At 39.6% G+C, this 13,039-nt stretch overlaps 1 pseudogene; it reads right to left on the bottom strand.

Annotated features, from left to right (window-relative positions):
- The window catches only part of LOC122428744, a 34,245-nt pseudogene extending 21,607 nt beyond the window's left edge, over positions 1–12,638 (bottom strand).
- Between the last annotated feature and the right edge of the window lie 401 nt (positions 12,639–13,039).

Below are 13,039 nucleotides of genomic sequence, written 5' to 3'. Positions count from 1 at the left end.
ATAATCTGGGGCTTTCTGCTCTCTTATATGGTACCCATATAATGTATTTAATGAGAAAATATGGTGTGATTTATAATCCATTCCAAGATATTCAAACACAGATTTGGTTTTTGTTTCATTTGAAAGTTGTAGAGTCATTATTGTTGCTTAAGTAACAGAAAACAGGTTCTTTCAAATAAACTGCAGTTTGACATATTCAATGGTGAATATATGTCTTACCTTTGTTTAATGACCCTAACATTTCTGGCAGGCCTCTGTCTCATGAATTTTCAACAGTGAGGCTCTTAGGGCTATGTGGACAAGGAGTATGAGATGCTGGCTTTTCCCTTACTTTCCTAATATGCTCATTAACATCATTAAGCAAACAATTCTAGGCCACACTAGGAGCGGTGCTTATTATCTTTATTAAATCCCAGCTTCTACTTCAGTGTCTCCCACATAGTAGGTGTTTATTCTTTATTAAATACTATTGTTTCACCTTAAGATTTCACCTGAAGAGACATTCAGTTGGAAAGTTCCACCATTGGAAGGTGTTCAGATTAGGCATCATTAGTAGTTCAGACAGATAACAACTATAAACTGATCCAGAGTGAGCAACAGTTCTGAGTGACCCAGAAATCAACCAGGCTTCAGGTTGCTGTTTCTCTAGGATATTCTGGAAACTGACATAGTATTCCATATTAATGCAAAGCTGAAGTAAGTTTAAGCACTGCTTATAGGCTACAATATAAGATCTAGATCTACAACATAGGATATAGAACATAGAAAAAAAAATTAGTTCCACTCTATCTTTATGCTATTTTCCCTTGTCTCCATTTCCATTACTTCAAAAAATATTTAATAATATCAAATATCCTGCAGGCTGGAAAACAGAGACAAATAAGACAGAGTCCCTACCTTCAAGAACTTTTCAGTTTGCAGAAAATAAAGCAAATTAATAAACAGTAATGAAACAATACTGATACTTCGATTAAGGGAATTATACAAGCATGCATGCCAAGTCGCTTCAGTCGTGTCTGACTTTCTGTGACCCTGTGGGCTGTAAAATGCTAGGCTCCTCTGTCCAAGAGATTTCTCCAACAAGAATACTGGAGTGGGTTGCCATTTCCTTCTCTCGAGGATCTTCCCAACCCAGGGATGGAGCCCGAGTCTCTTATGTCTTCCGCACTGGCCGGCAGGTTCTTTACCACTAGTGCCACCAGTGAAACCCTCAGGGTATTATGGTTACATGTAAAGAAGGAATTATTTTAATCTTGAGATTTGGAGAGTGGTGGTGTGATGTTTTCATAAAGTTTTAATGTGAATGGCAATTCTTTAGATATTTCTTACAGAATTTTTTTTTCACTTTGGGAGATTAAGAAAAAAGTCAGGTATTAACTTGTAAATGAGAACTTTCTACAAAATATTTTTAAGATTATCTCCTTTTGGGGGAATAAGTATTAAACAGACCACCAGGTAGCAGGGTTTCCCAAGCACAGAGAAAAGAGACCACTTGTCGTGCTTGATGAATGTAGGGCGGCTGCTGTGGAGCGTGGGGTGAGGGCATGTGTGATGCTAGAGATGTGCTCTTCTTGGCTGATGTGCAAATGTGTGGCTTTCTCCTGTCAAGGATTCTTACTGAATGTCTGATTCTGGGGTTTGAATTGAAAAGTTTGGAATGATAGTTAATAACCGTTTACTAAGGTATGGGTATATAAAATTCTGAGGGCAGAAAGGCAAAAAGGAAAGACTAGGATCACAAAATAAGAAAAGAAAAATTGCAGGGATTATGTTTATTAGCTCTAGGTGCTATTTTCTAAATCCTAAAACTTTTCATGGGGTTTCAAACCATATGGGTTTAATTAATTTTTTTCCTAGCAGATGTTCAAAGACAGTTTTCACATGCCAAAGATTATGAGAAATGTCCAGCCAAAAGGATACTGGAATGATAAATCTGACAGGTTTTGGTGGTGAATATAACAAATACAATTTACACACTTAGATGCTTATTTTTACTGCAAAAGCTTTTGGAGAAAATATTTAAATCATTATTGAAGGTCTCTGATATAAATGCCTATTAGTTGGCTTGTATCTACCACTGCCTGTCATCTCAACTCAGCCTGTTCTATAAACAGTACATTTTCCAAAACCATTTCCTGAAGTCTAAACACTGAATAATGCTTAAATGAAAAGATGGAAAATAAAGACAGAAAGCCTTCAGATTGGCTTTCTCAGGTACTTTTCCCCCACATTCTATTATTTTCCTTGCCGTTGGAGGTCTAGTGACTCAGTAACATAATTACAATTCATTGATCATAAAGACTAACTCATACTAACCAAATTTAAATAAACTGAATGGATATTTCACTACTTGAGACTAGGGATATTCATTTCCAGCAACCAAATAACCTTCTTCCACCCAAGTCAATTCCTCCCCAGACACAGAGTCTGGGGTATTAAATGGACAACCAGAATATTCCTTGTGCATGCTAAGTCTCTTCAGCTGTGTCTGACTCTTTGTGACCCCATGGACTGTAGCCTGCCAGGCTCTTCTGTTCATGAGATTCTCCATGCAAGAGCATCGGAGTGGGTTGCTATGTCTTCCTCCAGGGGATCTTCCCTACCCAGGGATCCAACCTGCATCTCTTACATCCCCTGCATTGGCTTTACCACTAGTGCCACCTGGGAAGCCCCAGAATGTTCCTTGGCAGGCACCAAATCAGATAAAGGAGAAGTAGAACATTTTGAAGATGGTTTTACTGATCCTGATGAGGCCCCACAAACCTTCCCTTCACAACAGATTTCCCCCTCTCTAGTAAATTTAAAAAAAGTATTTGTCGGATTTCATGTCTATTTTCTTTAGAAAGTAATGGAGTAATACTATCAAATTCATTTCTGCTTTCCATTTTTTTGTGTGTGACCTTTGAAGATATCTCTATTTCTTTTGACACTTTTTTCTTTAGACAGATTTTTTTTCACTCAGACTTGGGTGTCACTTCCACAGTCTCCATGGGTTGAGACAATCACAACAGCCTGTCCATCTTCACTAGGAGGGTACATAAGTCTCACCACTCAATGAGAGGAGCATCAGGATGACATCATAAGATGTCCTGTCTCGTATGGGACAAGATATGTTGATGATGGTCATCTTGCAAAATATAATCTGCCACAGCCTAGTCTTTGTCTACAACAATTCACATTGCTTTTGCATGCCAGATGTGTCTACCTTTGCCTCAAGAGTTCCAACGTTCCATCTCATTAGCACATGCTCAAAATTCAGTATTTCATCATTTGAATTAGGTTTGGTCTCCTCATGAGAGTTTCCTCAATTTTATTAAGTTTAGTACAGTTCCTCTCAATCTAAAGACACGTAAACTAAAAGAGATAAATTGTCTGGCTTTTAGCTCCCTGACCCTAAAATACAAATTCTGGTACATGAATAAGATAACTGCTCAAAATAGGGAGTATATGAAACACATTCATTCGTTGGCTGATAGCAGTTCTGAAATCCAGTGGGACACATTTCACCAGTTCTCTGATTAGGGTTCAATCTTACTTAATGGGAATTCTTGGTAGCACTTGATTCTGTACTCTGAGTTCTTACTCCCTCCCACCTCCAAGAAGCCTGTGGTTTCAGTTGAGAAGCCTTCCCAGCCTGCTTCCTGCTTGCAAAATTTTTTTAAGTGCAAATGTTTCTTTTCATTTTGTACTGTCTCTGTTTCTTTCAATCTGTGATGACAATACTTGTGACAAAGCTGCTGCTGCTGCTGCTGCTAAGTCGCTTCAGTGTGTCCGACTCTGTGTGACCCCATAGACGGCAGCCCACCAGGCTCCCCTGTCCCTGGGATTCTCCAGACAAGAATACTGGAGTGGGTTGCCATTTCCTTCTCCAATGCATGAGAGTGGAAAGTGAAAGTGAAGTCGCTCAGTTGTGTCCGACTCTTAGCGACCCCATGGACTGTGGCCTACCAGGCTCCTCCATCCATGGGATTTTCCAGGCAAGAGTACTGGAGTGGGGTGCCATTGCCTTCTCCGTGTGACAAAGCAGTTCTTTTAAAAAATATGACTTTTCTGTGAATCTTATTGGGGTTCGCTCCCATTGACAAAGCCACAAGTACAAGTGGCTTTAAGACTGGCCACCTTTTCTATTTTGGCCTTCCTGAAAGGAAGCTAAATGACAAAATGCTTAATATTCTTATGAATCCCAGTTTATGGTAGAATCTGCAAGGCATTATCTAAGATCTTTAAAGTGCTTTTGACTTGTCCGGAAGTTCTTATAAGACACTCTATTAGAACTTTATAAAGTCAAGAAAAGAGCCTATAACCCCTTCCAGGATTTGATCTTTGTTGCGACACTTAATTTGAGAATCATGTGCCATTTGGAGAGAGACAAGATATGAGAAATAGTTTTATTTTTGAGCCCAGCAAGTTCTGACTTTGATATTTAACAGTTTTTTCTTTAGCTCAACTTGTTCCTTTCATATTTTATCAAAACTTAGGAAAAGAAGCCAGGTGGTAAATTTAATATTTTGCCTGGAAATCTTAACTATATCATTATTTCCATGATAATACATTTTCTATTTTTTCACATTAGAGCAGGCAATAGTGTTGGCAAGTTTTCTGCCTCTACATAACAAGAAACCCATTTCTGTAGCTTCCAGTAACATTTTTCTTATTTTTCTTTAATTTCTCACCCATAGCCTTTGGGCTTTGAGATCTTTTCTATATCTGTAACATTCCCTTCATGTCCCTTCTAGCTTTCACAGTCTTAAGTTCCTTCTGGCTTCTACCCACTACTGTATCCCTAAACCAAAATCTCATATTTAGGTTTTTGTTATGGCCTCACTCATTTTGGAATATCAAATTATGTGTCAGGCATCTATTGTTTTATAGAGAATCACCCCAAATCATAGTGGCTTAAAACAATAACAATCATTTATTTTGTTCACAACTGTGCAACTTGGGCAGGGCTCGGTGGGGGTAGCTCATTTTTGCTCCATCCAGTGTCAAACAGGACAGCATGCTTGTGGTCTGGATGACCCGTTTTCAGGATGGTTCACTCACTGAAATCTGTTGACTGGAGTTCAACCAGGGCTTTTAGCCAGGGGCCTTGATTCCTATTCATGTGAGCCTCTCCGTGGGTTTCTTGGACCTGCTCATATCGTGGTGACTGAGTTCCAGGTTTGAGCATTGCAAGAAAACAAGGTAGAAATGCATGGCATTTTTCTGGTCTAGCCTCCAAAGTCATATAGCACACCTTCAGCTGAAGTCTACTTGTTAAGTGTCAAGGCCATATTGCTCGAAAAGCATATGGAAAGGGAATTATTGTTACAACCAATTTTGGAAAAAAACAGCTTGGTCCAACTAGGATTGTTGAAAAAGTCTTCTGGTTTATGGGCCATTGATAAGCTATTTTTTATCTAGTTTTCAATCTTAATATTTGACTTATTGATTTATATATGTTCTTTGTACATTGAGAATATTGGTGTCTATCATATCCATTGACAATATTTTTACTCCAGAACATTCCTTGTTATGGTCCAATAGCTTTTTAAATGGACCACACTGGTGTTGCCACCCCCAGCATCCATGCCGGAAGTGTGCTGTGGCCGAGGTGCACAGGCATACTCAAGTCCTCTGGGTTCTCATTTGCTACACCTATGAAAATAAACAATAGAAGAAAGCAAAAATTTATAAAGTAAAAATAAGAATATTATATTTGCCCTGTGGTTGCTGGGAACAATCCTATGCTAGTGAGGTATTTAAAGGAAAGAACTTCCTAGAGTAAGAAGTTAAAATATATCTCTTATATGCAAACACTGGACCGTGCCTAGCACATAGTAGGTGCTTGGTTAATGCTTCCTTAATGACTAGTTTCCTTCCATCAGGGATAGGCTTAGTTTGTGCTCTCCCAAAAGCAATCCCTTAGTATTTTATTTGGGAAGGGAGTTCAGTAACCAAAGAGAGGATGGTGCTATGATGAGTTTCTGGGTGCAGACAAAAAGAGACTTAATTTATCCGGGACTCTTTAAAAGGCTATAAGGAACACACTTCAGAATAACCCCACCAGGAGGCAAAGGATACTGCAATGTCAGGCTATCAGTGCTAGTGCCTGTGGGTTGAGGGTTAATTCTGGGAGCATTTGCCTATGATAGTCCCAGCCCTCTCTGAATGCAGGTGCTTGAGATAAAAAGCCACTGACCTGCACAGGAAGTGCATGCCAAGGCACAGTTGCCCTCTGTGGCAGGGGCCGATATTCAGGTTGGCCTCTGGCAACATTTACTATAGTGATATATTGGATAAAGGGAAAAAGAAAAGAAAACCTGTAAAGACAGACTAACAGAAATGGAACAAGAAAGAAGGGATTTCCACTTGTGGAAGAAAAATTAATTCTCTTACAGCTCCTAAGAAGGATGGAAAACCAGTTACTTTGGAGGTCAAATAATAAAAGTGAGAACTTTAAGTCAATTTCAAAGTTTAGCTGAGATGAATGTGTTGAAGTGGTACATTTCTGAATCAAAAGTAACAGACTTTGGGTGAGAATTATTTGCTCATAAGGTAGCTCTTTAAGTATATTAGAAAAGAGAATGCTGCTTTAATATCAAAAGAGAGATATGAGAGTTTTGAAAAAAAGAGAAAGTGCAAAATCTAACAGACATTTTCTATCTCTCCCTCCCATTTGCATTCCTTCTTTAGAATGTACAAGTCCAAGAGGAATATTGTTAAAAATAGCTATGACCAAATATAGTCTTAGCCTTACTATGAAACCTTTGCTTTTACCTTTTATGCCATCCTGGGACCTCCTAAGGTAATGACATGTGATTAATTGTTGCTTATCACTTAGGGTCTATTTGGCCCTTAGAAACTATCCTCTCTTTACATTAGCTGCAAGCTGCCGCAGTCTAATTACTATTCAGTACTGATCTCCCAGTGAATGATAATAGAATTAACTTAACAAACATACAGAGTAAAAATGAAATGTCAACTTTTATTACATACTTCTCTCCCATCTGCCAGAGTGATTTAAATGCCAGTTTTAAAAAGTAAAGAGACAACCAGCCGGCCTTTCAGCGGGGGCTTTCATATGGCTCCTCAGAGTGGATGGCGTTTGGTGTTCTGCACGCCGGCCCAGGGCACTGGTGTGGCATTGGGTAGCACATGGCAGTAATCCCTTGTCCATCTGTGTCCTTCCTCTGCCTGGGATAAGCTCTTATGGTTGAACAACTCTGCTTGGGCCTTCCTTTTCTGAAAGTTTCCTGAATTTGAATCTTGGCCGTTGCATTGGCAAAAGTTCTGCTTTCCTCATTCAAGAGAGATGTTGCATTTTCTCTTGCTTTCCAGACTGCTATTCTTGTTGGTTGTGAGCCAACGATATGGATGACAGCATTTGGGGCTTGGGTGGTAATTCTCTGATGAAATATGGCAGCTTGTAAGATCGATTTTGGAGGACAGAAAGTATAATTTTTAATCTTTCTGGATAAATCAAAGTCTACTCTAGGATATTAGTAACCCACCCAGAATAAAGCAGATATGTAATCTCCTCCACTTGGCTTATCAATACTTCTTGTATTTTCCCTGTGCTTACTTATTTTCTAGGGCTTCCCTGGTGGCTCAGTGGTAAAGAATGTGCCTGCAATGCGGGAGCCACAGGAGATGTGGGTTCAATCCCTGGGTCAGGAAGCTCCCCTGGAGGAGGCCATGGCAACCCACTCCAGTATTTTTGCCTGGAGAATCCCATGGACAGAGGAGTTTGGTGGGCTACAGTCCTTGGGGTTGCAAAGAGTCAGACATGACCGAAACAACTTAGCATGCACACACTTATTTTCTATAGTCCCATTAAAATGCAAGTTCCAAGAAGGTGAGAGCTCTATTATTACTTCTGTGCAAGCATACTTTCAGCCTCCTTGGTGCATAATAGTTGTTCAATAAATACATTTTGAAGTGTTGAGTGCATGTCATCTTGCTGCCTATTGAGTCCATCCATTTTTAAATATATTGAGTTAATAATCAATGAAATTGGCAAGAACTGAGCCTGCCTTCTCAAGAAGATACCTGGAAAGATAGCTTTAAATGTGCCTCAGAACAGTTCTTCCCCTGTCACTGTAGCAGAGAATGAGTCAAAAGTAAATAAATCAGATGCACTGAAGTATCTCACTTCCTGCTTCTGTCAGGTAGTACCCAAGTCAATCTGAGTTTGAGGTTGGAAGATATAGGACCACATTGCTTAAGGTCCAAAATAAAAAAGAGAAAGGGACCCAGTGATGGCAGAAATGTAGAAGGAGAAAAGATGTTGATTAGAAAATCCTGGAAAAAATATCAATAACCTCAGCTATATAATAACCTCAGATGACATCACCCTTATGGTGAAAAGCAAAGAGGAACTAAAGAGCCTCTTGATGAAAGTGAAAGAGGAGAGTGAAAAAGCTGGCTTGAAACTCAACATTCAAAAAATGAAGATCATGGCATCCGGTCCCATCACTTCATGGCAAATAGATGGGGAAACAATGGAAATAGTGACAAATTTTTATTTTCTTGGGCTCGAAAATCACTGCAGATGGTGACTGCAGCCATGATATTAAAAGATGCTTGCTCCTTGGAAGAAAAGCTTTGACCAATCTAGACAGCATATTAAAAAGCAGAGACATTACTTTGCTGACAAAGGTGCATCTAGTCAAAGCTATGGTTTTTCCAGTAGTTATGTGTGGATGTGAGAGTTGGACCATAAAGAAAGCTGAGTGCCAAAGACTTGATGCTTTGGAACTGTGGTGTTGGAGAAGACTCGTGAGAATCCCTTGGACTGCAAGGAGATCCAACCAGTCAATCCTAAAGGAAATCAGCCCTGAATATTTATTAGAAGGACTGATGCTGAAGCTGAAGCTCTAATACTTTGGCCACCTGATACGAAGAACTGACTCATTGGAAAAGACCCTGATGCTGGGAAAGGTTGAAGACAGGAGGAGAAGGGGACGACAGAGGATGAGATGGTTGGATGGCATCACTGACACTGTATGAGTTTGAGCAAGCTGCAGGAGTTGGTGATGGACAGGGAAGCCTGGCATGCTACAGTCCGTAGGGTCGCAAAGAGTCAGACACGACTAAATGACTGAATTGAACTGAGAAAAGCCAAAGTCAGGAGCCACAAATACTGGTGACTGGAGGGACCATTGGAGGATGTTTGGGACCCTGGGGAAATTTACCAGTTCATCAAAGGTTGCGATGAGACAAAGAGTTAAACCTCTTGGTGTGGCAGCTTCTAGAGAGGTGGCTGGTACATGCATTCTCACCGCCATTAGAAAGAAGTAGCACAGGTCTTCCCAGGCAGCCTTGCTAGGGGTCATTCCTCTTCTTAAAAACTATTGTTTCTCCCAGAATGATGCATCTCCCTGTTGGAGTCCTGGTGTAATAAGCTGTGAAATACTCCAGTCCCTCTCCAATGTTTCCAGTGTCCAAACGCCAACAGTGTTTTTTATTCCTTAAATTATGAAAATACAATAGTACATTTACAGGAGACTTGGAAAGTATGGAATAAAGTTACATGTATTTCCACTATATGTTCCAATTCTTTTTTTAAAGTAGATAATTAAGATTTTTTAGTTGGAGTTTCAATATCAAACTCAAAAATTAATAGAATGAATATACAAAGTAGAAGGAGATCATAGACCTGAAAAGCACTATGAACCAATTCAATGTTATTAAGATTTAACAGTTTTCACAAGCAGTACTTATTTTTTAAAAGAGCCAAATTCATCTTTGTATAGTTCTGATTTTTTTAAAATATTCATTTTAATATTTGTTTCTATATTTTATCTTTGGTTTAAATTCTATTCCTTAGGGAACAGAATTCCTTGTTACTTCTTCATATGACTGGGTTCTCAAGATGACTTGTTCAGTCACTAAGTTGTGTGATTCTTTGAAAACCCGAGGACTGTAGCATTCCAAGCTTTCCTGTCCCTGTCTCCTGGAGTTTGCCCAAGTTCATGTCCAAGATGACTTAAAGGAAGGACTTAAAGGAAGTCCTTATTCCCTGGAGTGCTCAGGGTGGTTAACTCTGGTGGCCATTTCAGATAAACCCTGGAATCTAAGTGGCTTAACACAGTGAAGGCTTATTTCTTTCTCTTGTTGGTCAGGATGTCTTTCTGAACCTTGTAACTATGCTTTCTGAAACATGGGGCCTTCTGGATCACTTTACCAAAGGAAAAGAAATTTGAAAGGGTCAAAGCAACTGAAGTGACACATGTCACTCAACCCACTGACCCAGCTTAGTCATGTAACCATAACTGAACTGCAAGAGATGCTGGGAAATTTAGGAGAGCACAAGGATATTTGGTCAACTCTGTGTTATATGCTACATGCTGCTCCCAGTGTTTTAAACTTTTTGACTAGCTGTATTTCCCACAGCATTTGACTCGTCTTTTTTTTCTTTTCAGTTATTTCTTATAAGACAGAATTTGAAGTACCCTCATCACCTACAACCATTTCGTTCATCAGCTGTGCTACACTCTCTGTATGGTCATTTTTTCTGACCATCATTGTATCCAGACACCTTTCCCACACAAAGCTGAGAGACTTGTACACAGGTGAATAGAACATTAAAACAAAATGTGAGAAGTGTCCTGCTTATGTAAATACAGAGTTTATAGCCACCCACAGAAGGTTTACCTAACCCAGACCTTTCCTGAATGAAGAGATGTCTAATTTGAGTTCCCAATAATTAATTGGAATCAGCCAGGTAGGAGCAAGGGGTTCCAAGGTGGTGCTAGTGGTAAAGAACACACCAGCCAAAGCAGGAGATGTAAGAGACAAGGGTTTGATCCCTGGGTGGGGAAGATCCCCTGGAGGAGGGCAATGGCAACCCACTCCAGTATTCTTGGCCGGAGAATCCCATGGACAGAGGACCCTGGCGGGCTACAGTCCATGAGGTTAGAAAGAGTGGGACATGACTAAAGCAACTTAGCCCTCACGTACGCAGGTAGAAGGAAAGAATTGAAAGTGGGTGTGTCAGGGCAGAGAGCATGTGGGAAGTCAAAGGCCCAAGTACAACAGTGAGCACTGATGCATTCAGCGGCCTCCCAGGTGTTCCCTTCTGCTGGAAGGTGGGATGTGAAGGGGGCGTGGCAGGGATGAGTGAGATACGGGCATCACCCAGACATTCAGGGACCTGTGATATATACTTATGGTTTTGACTTTATTGTAAAAACAATGGGATTCACTGACGTTTTTAAGCAGGGGCACACACGAATCAGAAGTATTTTAGAGAGATTGTTTTGGTTTCAGTGTAGAGGTATCAAATTCAGACTAGAATTGGATGAATTTGGAAGCAGAAAATTATACGAGAATTGTAATAATCTCAATGGAAATGTATAACACTAAAGGTGAAGTCAGAGATACTGGAGATTTTAGAAGATAGCTTTCAAGATATCTTCCACCTGCTCCATCTAGAACTCATCTCCACTGGGGTTTCTAAGTCAAAGGAATCACAACCAACCAGATGTTTTCAACCTCCTAATCTTATAAATAACCAAACTTCCAATTTAGGTTTAAATATGATACCTGGATAGGTGTATATTTATCTTTCTCTCAAATAAAATGTGGGCTTGTTTTATACTTCATTTTATCTCTGTCTGGATTTCTAGGCATATAATAACTATTAATATAAAAACAGTTACAGCATAATGTATAAATAAAGCAAACTTTGAAGTCATTATTATTACAAACACATCTACCATTTCTCAGATGATCTATCCAGTAATTCCTCAATCTTATAACAGTGCTTTGGAATATATTTACAGTTGAATGTCTTTACTTAACAGTAAGAAGAAAAATAATATGGATTAACTGGATGAAGGGATCCCCCAACAGTAACTTTGTTTGGAGGAAGATTTTCATGTGATTATCCCTTTAAGCTACTAATCTGATAAAAAAATATTCAAAATAATAAATTATATTCATCTTTGGAAGACAGACTAAAAGTTACATATTTGGAAGTAAGTGAAGCACATTTATTATAGGAAATACCAATAGCACAGTGTCTTTTTTGACAAGAGTAGGGAATGAAAACAAAAGTTTATTCTGATCCGCAGAGCTAAAGGCAGAAGGTGCTAACATCTAAAAAGAAAATATTGTTGACTCCACCTTTACTACAAATATAGAGCTTTCTTGGGCTTCCTAGGTGGCTCATGGGTAAAGAATCTGCCTGCCGATGAAGGATAGGAGGGTTCGATCGCTGGGTCAAGAAGATCCCCTGGAAAGATCCCACTTTCACACACACATCAATCTTTGGGGCTTCTCTGATGCCTCAGATGGTAAAGAATCTGCCTGCAATGCAGGAGACACAGGAGACCCAAGTTCAATCCTTGGGTAGGAAAGATCCGCTGGAGGAGGAAATGGCAACCTACTCCAGTATTTCTGCCTGGGAAATCCCATGGACAGAGAAGCCTGGCGAGCTACAATCAATACGGGTGGCAAAGAGTCGGACATGACCGAGCATGCACGCTATCTATGGAGCTTTCTTGCTCATAGTTGTGGTGTCAATGTTGATACATTCATAGGAGAATATTAGTTAAAATTGCAAAGTGTAGCTGTGGCATGCAAGCAAATCAGCCTCTTCAACACATACCTGCAGATGAGGTCCGTTCACCATCTGCCCAAAGTGCAGCCATGTCGTGGTTGCATACTTAGAGCTGATCACTCTGGCACAGAAATGAATATCTCAGTGGGAGCTGAGCACCACCACAGAGTTGAAATTCTTGTTAAATTAAGATTACCCAACCCCACTGAGGAGGATAATCCATTTACATATTTACACTCCAAGCTCTTAATTTTCCAGACAGGCCTTAGTAAGAAAGACTGAATTTGCTACAAGAAAACAAGACAATTAAATACTTATTGTATTCCTTTCTTCTTTCCACCTAAATCATGTAATAAATAACAGAACAACATGGTTGCTAATATTTCTAACAGGCTTCAATTTTCAAAGAGTTTCAATTTGAAAGTTTAAGCTTTATGAATTAAGCTGCTATTTGCAAAGCAGAAATAGAAACACAGAGGAAGAGAACAAATG

This window comes from Cervus canadensis, chromosome 2 (assembly GCF_019320065.1).
Source record: "Cervus canadensis isolate Bull #8, Minnesota chromosome 2, ASM1932006v1, whole genome shotgun sequence".
Classification (NCBI taxonomy): Eukaryota; Metazoa; Chordata; class Mammalia; order Artiodactyla; family Cervidae; genus Cervus; species Cervus canadensis.
This window is presented reverse-complemented; position numbering and strand designations above follow the sequence as displayed.